The sequence below is a fragment of the Grammomys surdaster genome, unplaced genomic scaffold (assembly GCF_004785775.1).
Source record: "Grammomys surdaster isolate TR1022 unplaced genomic scaffold, NIH_TR_1.0 150, whole genome shotgun sequence".
NCBI lineage: Eukaryota > Metazoa > Chordata > Mammalia > Rodentia > Muridae > Grammomys > Grammomys surdaster.
Genome location: NW_021604608.1, coordinates 22,916,048 through 22,927,202, shown reverse-complemented (window position 1 = coordinate 22,927,202; position 11,155 = coordinate 22,916,048). Strand labels below are relative to the sequence as shown.

At 38.4% G+C, this 11,155-nt stretch overlaps 1 protein-coding gene across 1 annotated transcript in view; it reads left to right on the top strand.

The window, feature by feature from the left end:
• Kctd8 (potassium channel tetramerization domain containing 8) overlaps nt 1-11,155 on the top strand; it is a 220,405-nt gene that overhangs the window by 167,462 nt on the left and 41,788 nt on the right. The window lies entirely within an intron of this gene.

The following is an 11,155-nucleotide window of genomic DNA, read 5'->3' as shown; positions in this document are numbered from 1 at the left end:
AGAGAGAGAGAGAGAGAGAGAGAGAGAGAGAGAGAGAGAGAGAGAGAGAGAGAGAGAGAGAGAGAGAGAGAGAGAGAGAGAGAGAGAGAGAGAACTTTTAGTAAAGGTGTGATCAGGGTCAAAAAATAAAAGAAAAGCCTACTCAGAATCATTTGAGCTTCCAGAAATAAGCAATTAATTGAATAAGTATAACTCACTAAAAGTGTAACCATTTTTTTCTGCTTTGTACAGATGAACAGATATTTTGAATGTATAACTAAAATGGTTGATTTAAGGATGTGAGGGACAGTGGCCTTGGAGCTGGTAAAGGATGATACATTTGGAGACATTTGATTTCATTGATTGATTTGTGAGTCATTCAGGTGGTGACAATGGCTAGTGGGGTGAGAGATGTGTACTTTCTTCGTGACTATAAGACATATAGACTGGGGCAATAAATTGGAAATGACCAGTTTCCAGATGAAGTACCATTACAAACAAGAGGGAGATGTTCTATTAAAGAGGAAGAAAAACCCTGACACAGTTCCAGTGCAGAGTGAGAAAAAAAGATTCAGCTGTTCAAAGTAAAACAGTACAGAGTTTGAAGCTCAAGCAGGAGATGGCAGGCAGAATTCCTGAGCCGGATAACAAGTGGTCTGAAATAGGTGAATGACTGCTGGATAATCAGAAAACCTGGTAGTCTTCACATAGTAAATGTTGACAGGCTATTTTCAGAGGAGTACATAGTCTTGGCAGTAGAGAAGGGATGCAATGAGACATGATGAAGGATTGGTGTTTTTTTCAAAGGTAATGGAACAGGAAAACTGAGAGATAATTATAGCTAGTAAATCTAAGATGGGGAGGGGTTGGTCTTCAAAACTTGAGAAAGTTGAGTTTCTTCTTCTGGAAGAAAGTTCTCTTATAGGTAAGCACTCTGACGGAATTAGATCTGACCCATGGAACACAGACATTGTGGAATAGGTCAATGGCTATAAGCAAAAGACAACCTTGCATCGAGAGACCAAGCCTTCATTCTGAAGACAGCAAGCAATGAGAATCATAACCAGTAGCTACAACAGAAACCCAATGGCTTTAGCTTTCTCTTTCAGTTGGAAATAAAAGAACAATTTGCCAGGAATTCAAAACATTCAAAGTTCTCTTATTTGGAAAATTCTTTGAGTGGATTCTAATTAGGTTGACTCAGTAGAATTTTTTAATGGATGTGAAGAATTCCTCACGTAATGGAAATAAGTATATTGTGAAGCTGCTTTCATATGTTAATATCAACAACTCCAGCTCAGATTCTTCCAATATACTTTTCTCTAATAAAAAGAATGTTGTGTCATTTACCTGTTTATTTAGTGTTTTCTGTGGCTAGTAAAACTATGGAAAGAAAGGTTCGATTCTGGAAGTATTATGTAAAGACAATTGATTAGTTGAAAGAAATGGGTATTGTATTTGAATGTGCTCACCTTGTTCAAGGTGTTCAAGCATGAGCATCGTTTTTATCTAATTGGAGAAAACGTATTTCAGACTGGTTCAAAGGACTCAGTTGTTTTTATGTGATCAGTCCACTACTTGATTTATTGCTTGATAAGAAAAAAATGCCAGTCAAGCTGAATTTACTGCTGACATATAGTTATTGGAATATTGATATTTTAACACTGATTGAGCTAAACTCTTGATCATATTTTCCTGATAGGCTTTTTTTTTATCACTCTGCAGATTATGAAGCAAATCTTAATGTTTACTATAGAACATTCTCATTCAAATAAAACTAAAGACAAAATAATACTATGAGTTTTTGCTATAAAAGTAAAAGGACATAGAAACTACATATTTATTAAACCAGATACCATGTACGATGTTCACAATGTGTTAGGTTTTTTTCTCTTCTAAGATCATTTTATGAAGTTTCTAGTAGATATGTACATTTTGGTCCCTTCCAATATTATTGGTCTTATTTTTTTTCAGTAAGGTGCACCTTGCACTTCTTCACTCTCAGGGTATTAGTGCTATTAGTTTATGGATTTCAAAATTATCCATTCCCATCTCTTATTTTTGTCTAACCTAGAAAAAAGCTGTCTTTAATATTTCCTATTTTTATTTTACTCTTGATAACTTTCTTTCTTAGCAGCTTTAATGGAGCTTTGAAGGTAATAAATGTAAAGCTTATTTTTGTTGTTTTATTCATAATAAAGAAAGAAACCGGGAAAGATTGGCCTTTATTTCTTATTCAAAAGAATCTGGAAAAATAACAGATGTACCAAAAAGGTTTTCCACAATAAGACATATAAAATATCAAGTTCAGTAAACGTTTCCATTCCTAATGTGGAGATCATGGTAAAAATTGTTAAATACATGTTAAGGCATATGAAGAGGGAAAGGTTATTGACTAATTGAAGTGCTCTACTTGGGTTAGGCCAATGTCTTCTGACAGCAGTGATATCAAATTTAGAAAACAGAAATATAGGATGCCTTGGGCTCATGAGACAGCTCAGCACGTAAAAGCTCTTGACACATAAGCTGAGTAACTTGAGTTTGATCCTTAGAATCTATATTGACACACATTCCATGGCATGTATGAATTTGCACTCATGCATACATCATACACACAGATACACAAACTGAGACATACACACAGAGACACAAACACAGACATATATTTTAATAATAAACACAATTAAAATTGAAATACGGAATGTTTTTTCATAGTTGGATGACTGAAAATTATGTCCTAATATTAGGTAGGTTTCTTGTATTGGCTTGGTATCTCTATCAAAACTAGTCACAACTTAGAAATATTTTACTCATATTGAATGGTTTCATGTCTTGAATCTGATGGTTGATTGAAAGCCACACTGGATTCTGTTAAAGCAATGGCTGAATTGCAGAATAGAGAAACAGCTTCATTAGAATCCACTGTGTGATCACAAAAGAGCCTCAATCTAGGCTTAAGGATCACACTAGAAGGTAATTTATGTTTGCTGCTTTGAATAACAGAGAAATGGTGTTCATCACAGATTGCTTCATGTGGGTTAAAAGGTTTGATGTATACTGACAAGTGTGGGGCTATACATTACTTACGACCTCATTAACTTTGCTTGCCATCTAAAAGAAAGTTTCTTGCTTTACTTGGACTCCATCTATTTCAATGAACTAAGATTTCTTTTTCCATACATGGTAGTAATTGTCTTTTATAAAATTAGACTTTTCTGGGCCAGTGAGATGACCCATCAGATAAAGGCATCAGATAACCTGAATTAGATCCCTGGAATCCATATGGTGAAAAGAGAGAACCAATTCCCAGTCATTTAGTTGTCCAGTCATCTCCATACATGAACCAATCTCATGACATATATGCGCGCACGCACACACACACGTATACATACAAACAAATGAATCAACAAATTATTGACAAATAATATTCAATCATAATATTAAACAGCAATAATTGTGAAAATGTAGATTTCCTAAGTAAAAGTTACCATAAGTAAAAATTATTTTTATACCCTGCATGGTGTATGTAGTATATGATCATTAGCAGTTCACGAATTGGCTATACAGGAAGATAATTAAGTTCTAAATGAGACTGCCATTTGCTTAACTCCTGCATCTTAAAAAGCTTCTTAAACGATGTATGCAACAGTTCACTCAATCTTAACAAGATTTTGTGAACTAGATGTGTCTTTAAGCATGTCTGAGGGCATTTATCTTTGTTTATGCAGTTGCACCTCATCCATCATCCTCAGTCAATTAAATTTACAACTCAAATTGCTATAGATGAAAATCTCAGAGTATCCTATCTAAGCCCCTCATGTAAAATGTCCTACTACCGGAACAAAACCTATATCCATCTTTCTAGATGTTGAAATTATCTCATAATTACTGATATAGTACAGGATGGAAGCTTAAATGATACATCCCCAGGAATCATAGATTATTTTCTTCTGAGATTCCACTCTTCATCTGTGAGACTATCTTATCTGGTCAATTGTGACCCTCCCTTCTCTTTGGGGACGGGGGGCATTGGACACTTGCTCTCGAGGACAAAGGGAGCAGAAAGGAGAAAGGCAGGGTTTGGAAGGTGTAAGTATCACTGGATTGACTTCCATGATCAGCTTCAGCAAGTCTGAACATGAGTTTTATAGATCTTGGGGAGTAGGTAAGGTTTTCCAGGGTGAATATACATTATTGGCTAAAACAGAGGTCTGGGGATGCTTCGTTTACATGGATTTTTTTTCCTTTTTTTTTCCCCCTCGAGACAGGGTTTTTCTATATAGCCCTGGCTATTCTGAAACTCACTCTGTAGACCAGGCTGGCCTCGAATTTAGAAATCTGCCTGCCTCTGCCTCCCAAGTGCTGGGACTAAAGGTGTGTGTCACCACTGTCTGGCTAGGCAAGGAATTTTATGAACCTTTGAGAAAGATTCTTAACAGAGGAGAGGAATCTGAACCTGTAATCTAGTTGTAGGCTACGTGAGTTTCCTCAGAGGTTTTGGGGGTTACATGTGTGAAGGGCTGATTGGTCACAACACAGTACCTAATTATCATATGGTGGAAAGGTCTGAGTGGGGTTTATGGGTTTACTTATGTTGTGCTTGCAGGAAGCTTTGTGTAGGGTCATCCTCTAGAGAATGTCAGGAACCTGTGCTTAGACACACTTTCCAGATATGATCAGTCAGAGACGAGGAACCGCTGCTGAGAACAGGGCTATTTTGCCAAGAGCTAGACATACTTTGTTTTGCAAAGAGCTAGAGAGCTTACTTAGACATGGTAGACTGCACATTACCTCTGAGGAAACACTGGCACAGACAAGTTATCTGACTTGCCTGTGTTCACTTAGTCAGGTGTGCAAGCTAGAATTTGAGATCAGCATCTGGCTTTTGAGGATATAGTCTCCGTTCCTACATTTGCATCTTTGGAGGGGATGTATTTTAAAGACCATAGCAGCATCAAGGTCCTCTGGGAAATTTTACAAATAGGAATAAACCGTGATTGTTTTAGATTTGATTGACACAGTAGATTTTTATCAAGAGTCAAGCCCATATTATAATCTTCGGGATTGCTCTGTGGTGATGGAAAAGTAAAAATATTGCTCTCTTCATTCACATTTGGGTACATGACTTTACACTTGAATATGATTAGAAAATCTCAAAATGTATTAGGACTCATGTGCTCCTTTTTTTTTTTAACAGCGGTTTCCAAGTACCATTCTGATTTCTATCATCTTGTGTTTTTTCGCAAGTAAAAGCTAATATAAAACTGTTAATGACAGGTACAGTTGCACATGCCTGTAACTCTAGCTTCTGAAAGCTAAACTATGATGATAGCTGCTGCTATTCTGAGCCCAGACTGGGACACAGAGTGAAACTATGTAAAAAGAAGGTAAGACAAACCAAAGATTTTGATAGTTGAAGCATCTGTTTAGGGAATTATTTAATTTAGAAACCTCATTTGTGTATGATGGTATTTAAAGCCATATATGCTGTTGGTAATATACATATGAATTACATAGACTTTAAAAAAATAGGATAATCAATTTGAACAGTAAAGAAGTTACTTCTATGTGTGATAGCATCATTTATATGCAAGACTATAAAAAACAAAACAAGCATTTTTGCTTGTAACAGAGAAATCCCTAGTCCTATGCAGAAAGCAGTTTACTTTCTAATATGCAGTATTTTAATTAAAAATATACTAAAATCCTGTATCCTAAGACCAATAAAATCTCTTTTTAAAATTTATTTTGTTTTGTGTGTATGAGTATTTTTCCTGGAGATACACACACACAAAACACACATACACACACACACAAACACACACACACACACACACACATATATCCAGGAAATATAATGTTCATTACCAATGCTCATGATGATCAGAAGCAGGTGTCAGATCCCTTAGTCCTCTGAAAGAGCACCAAGTTTTCCAACTGCATAGCCACCACTCCAGGTCTAAAAATTCATTTTGTCAGCAGTGCTTTGTATAGCCACATGGTATATGCACATTCATTTGCATCCAATCTTTATTCATCAGTTAAAATTGATAAAAAGTAGAAGAGCAAAAATAATATACATTGCCTTTATTATCTGGATGGAAAGTAATCTTTAACCAGATAGTAAATGAAATTTCAATAAATAAAACATCACAGTGTTATAGTAACCTCAGTAATCAAGGTGACACAAAGCTAGAGTCACCTGAGTAGAGCGATCCTCTACTCAGTATTGCCTAGATCACACTGCTCTGTGGTCATGACTTTGATTCATTTTCATAAATGCTAATTTATATAGTAGGGTTTAGTCCACTGTGGAGGGATTCCATCACTAGTCAAGTGTGCCTGGGATGTATACAAAAGCCAGATATGTGTGTGTGGGGGGGAGAGGGAAGGAGGGTGGGAGGGAGGGAGACAGAGAGAGAGAAAGAGAGAGAGAGAGAGAGAGAGATCCAATAAGCACCATTCCTCTCTGTGGCAAACTCTTCCCTGAATGTCCTCTATCATGAGCTGTAACTGGTAGTCAGAAATAAACCCCTTTCATCCTAATCACTTTTGCTTTATGGTGTTTCCTACATCAATAGAATCCAAACTAGAGCAACTAGGCACAAGAGGGCTGAAGTGGTGTGAGAGCATGCAACAGTTGTCCTAGTTTCATACTTGTTGGGTGACAAAATCCCCTGATAAAAAAGCATCTTTGAGTGGAAAGGTTATATGGCTCATGTTCATCATTGTGTGGAGGTCTTGGCTGCAGGACCTTGATGAGGCAATTACATCACACCCCTAGTCAGGAACATGGAGAAATTAAGACATTCTGCTTACTGCATGACTCATTTTCTGCTCTCTTTCATAGACTAGGACCCAAACCTAAGGATTGATGCCACACACAGTGTGTTGAGTTTTCTCACATCAATTAATGAAAGTATTCCTCTCTGTTCGGGTTCACAGGCAAACCTGACCTAGTCAATCCTTCCTGAAGATAATGTTCATAGATGACTTCAAGTTGTTTCAAGTTGACAAAACTATCATAAATTCTGCTAAAATCAAAATACGAATGATAAGACTATTTCATGGGCATAATATTATAGCTAACTGTTTCCGCAAGGAGAACCCTTCCTAAGAGGAAGCTTAATTTGAACAAGAATGATGGGCAGAAGGAACTAGGACCCAGGTGAGGAGAACATTTTCAGCAGAAGAAATGGTACACAGAAAAAGGCTGAGGCAGAGGAAGGATATTGAATCTGATGAAACAGGAAGAGTAAAAGGAAATTTAGATACAAGATTATTCCAGAGAGGGAGAACTAGGGATGCTGGGAAAGTCTGCTTTTTATGTTTTTCATTTCTTGTTGATTTTTAGAAGGTCATTTGGGAAGGGAGCAATGAATGACAGACACAGAATTAGGCATTATGTAAACAGAAATAGAGGCTAAAATTCAGTCCTCAGCTGTTTCATTGGTTTCTGCTCAGTCTCTCTGCAGCTCATCCCTTCTCCAGCACCTGAGGTCCATTTAGACTCTTCTCCCTGATCCTATGATGAACCGCCTCAAAGGGAGTGAGTGGGTGAGAGTTGTTATAAAATGCATCTCTGTGGAGGGTTAGAAAATTCTTCTGCTTTTCATTCTTTAAGATAGTTGTTGTTTGGCTTCTCAGCATAAAGCAGTAAAGATCATTTCTCTCTTTCCCTCACGGAAAATCATTCAAGCAATATGTGTGTGAGTCTGCTGGAGGTCTAAAGATAGCTTCACTATTGACTACTTGAGCTTGAAAACAGAGCTAACATCTAGGGTGCAATTGATCTTTCTTATATGATTATATGAATGAATAGTTCTAGCTACCTACGGGTATTATTGACAACTCCTCTGCCCACTACCTACCCACGTACCTATTTCCAACAGCAATATATAAGGTTTGCATCTGTGGCACTAAACTTGTCTTTCAGAAGACATGGTCTTCTGTGCTTCATACAAAAAAAAAAACTTGGCAGAAAATAAAAGGCAAGGCACAATACCGTTTAGAGACACTTGCAAGCTGGATATCACTCCCCTTCCTGGGACAGAAGTGATAAGATATGTGTGGTTACAAGTTTTATGTCAACTTGACACAAACTATAGTCATCAGGGAAGAGGGAGCCACAGTTGGGAAAAATGCCTTCATAATGTCAGGCTGCAGGCCATTCTGTAGGGCATTTTCTTCATTAGTGAATGATAAAGGACAGCCCAATTCTTCATGAGTTGTTCCACCACTGGGCAGGTGGTCCTGAGTTCTATTAGAAAGCAGCTTAAGCCATGGGAGGCAAGTGAGTAAGCAACACCCCTCTATAGCCTCTGCATCATCCCTTGCCACCAGGTTCCTGCACTGTTTGAGTTCCTATCCTGACTTCATTTAATGATGAACAGTGATAGCCAAATAAACCTTTTCTTCCACACCTAGCTTTTTTGGTCATGGTATTTTATTGTAGTAATAGAAACTCTTAACTACAAGGGCCATTTCTGGGTCCATGGTCTTACTACAGTAATGTCTGCATTGATGCCCATTGCCCCATGCTACCACCAAAGGCTCCACAGATGTCTGTGGTCAGAGCTCCACCCTGAGGCCATATTGATGTTCATGGACCTTGTTGCCATTGAGGGGCCATGCTGACCTAAGTGGCCTGGCCTCCTACCTGAGACTATGATGATGTGCCAGTCAATACTTCTACAGAGTGCCATGTCTTGATCCATAGTCTAAATATGGCTGGGCCTATATGACCATGGAAGGTTACATGGATAAATACGGTCTGCACTATAGCCTGAAGCCATGTTGATGGCCATGGGCCATGCTTCCACCAGGGACCACATTGATGTAGGTAGTCTGTACTGACCCTGATGCAATAGTGTTGTCTAGACACATGAAGCCACCAAGCACCATGTCTGGGTTAATGGTCCTATGGGATCTGGGTCTCTGTTGATGCCCATGTCCCACTGAAGGCTGGGCAGATGTTCATGTTCTAGGTTCCAGCCTGACATGTTAATGTCTGTGATCTCAGATATATTACAGTGCCTTGTCTGTGCCCATGGCCCCACTATGACCTAGTGTCCTGTTTATGGTCTGTGATGACATCAGAAACTATTTGGCAGAAACTTTGGCATTGTTATTGAAGACTGCAGAATCATAATTGAGAAAGAGAGACATGGAGACTTTTGTGACAATGTGTATGTCCATCTCAATCCTCCCCACCAAATATTCTCAGCTTAAATGGGAAGGCATCAAAGGAAACTGTTAAAAACTGTGATAGAAATCTGAAATGTCACTTTCCATAATAGGTGGCTTTCAGCAGGGTTACAGGAAGGGAAGAACTCAGTTCTGTTGAAGGAGTAGGCTACCAAGAGCTCACCTATGTTCCAGTGAGTATATAGATAATACAAATTTGATTTCTTTTTTCTGAGAGGGAGGTTCTATGAGTGGTGAAGGGGTGGGCTGGGACCCCTCAACTTTCTTCCTCGTCTGCTTTTAGTTATGGCATTTCATCATAGAAATAGTGGCTCTAACTGTCTAGTTAGAGTTTACATTGTTGTGAAGAGACACCATGACCAAGGCAACTCTTATAAATGACAACATTTAATAGCAGCTGGCTTATAAGTTTAGAGATTCAGTCCATTATCATCAAGGCAGGAAGTATGACAGTGTACAGGCAGATATGAGGTTGGAGAAGGAGATGAGAGTTCTACATTTTGATCCAACACTGCCAGAAGCCTCCCAGACAACTAGGAGGAAAGTATCAAAGCCTACCCCTAGAGTGACACCCTTCCTCCAATAAGGCCACACCTACTTTAACAAGCTCATAATCCTAATAGTGCCATTCCTTAGGCCAAGTATGTTTAAACCACCTCACAAAGAGAGTATGACAAAGAGAAGTGTTAAAATTAAGTCTTCTGCCCCTGACAAGCTTTTTAAAGGTACAGGAGAATTTCTTTCCATACTGTAGATACAAAGATGTGCAGCAGAAAAAATGACGTCCATTGATATTTCTATACAGTTTTATGTTTATCTATATTATTTTGTCTCCTTAATATTTTTTGGAAGGTTCAGGTTCACCGTCTTCAGATACACTGTACTTAATAACATATATCAAGGCATACATTTCCAGGAACACAAACTTAGAATGGTAAGTGGAACAATTAAGACTTCTTTCTTTTCTATATAAATAGCTTGAGAATCACATGTCAATGTAGCAAAAATTACTAAAAAACATAAACTGTAAAGTACAGAGAGAATTCATATTACAAATTTGACATATTTGGGGGGAATAGGAGGCAGGAGGATGGTAGAGTTTGAGACTAGCTCAGCATACCTAGTGATACCCTCTTCAAACAAAACCCAATATACTTATCTGGAAGAAATGCACCTCTCATCTGTCTCGTTGTGTTCTTTTACTGAATGTGCCAGAGCCTTGTTTCACTGGTAAGCCAGAAGCCTTGAAACCATCAATTATCCAAATCTCCTGCCTCGGACCCCAGGAAATTAACTTTTGCTAAGGATCAGGCAGTAGGTGGCTGCAAAAGCCGTGAACTGTCACAGAGAGTGGATAGCACAGAGTATGCATTTCCCATCCTCTCTCTTGGCTACTGGTTTTCAGGGCTTTAGTTCCTGACTTCACTGTGGCCACTTTCTGTAGGCCAGAGTCACTGCTTCCTCCCTCTGTCCTGCATCTTATATGTATTTCTTTGTGGGTCAGCATCTCTTGCATTTCTTTTATCCTCATCCTTGATAGCCTTTTCTTAACTGGTCCAATCACCACCCTTCAGGTGAAAGCTGTATGCATAGTAAAAGCCTGAGTTGCTCAGTGTATGTTTGGGAGAATTTTTTTTTTTTTTTACCAGTGTGGGATTAAGTAGTGTACTCCGTTTAAAATAACTTGTGCATAAATACGACTTCTCACTAAATAATATTATTACTGAAATCACAGAAAGCCCGACCATGTATAAGAAGGTTCTGATGTAACTGGAAATGAGCACCGAAACTGTACCAGTAGTGTGTTGTTACACGCAAAAATTTCCTTAATATGCACTACTTGGGCATGTGAGAAGCAGTCTTTCTCAGAATGAGAAGCAAAGGGAGCGAAGGAGCAAGTGAGAGAGGAAGGGGGGAGAGAGAGAGAGAGAGAGAGAGAGAGAGAGAGAGAGAGAGAGAGAGAGAGAGA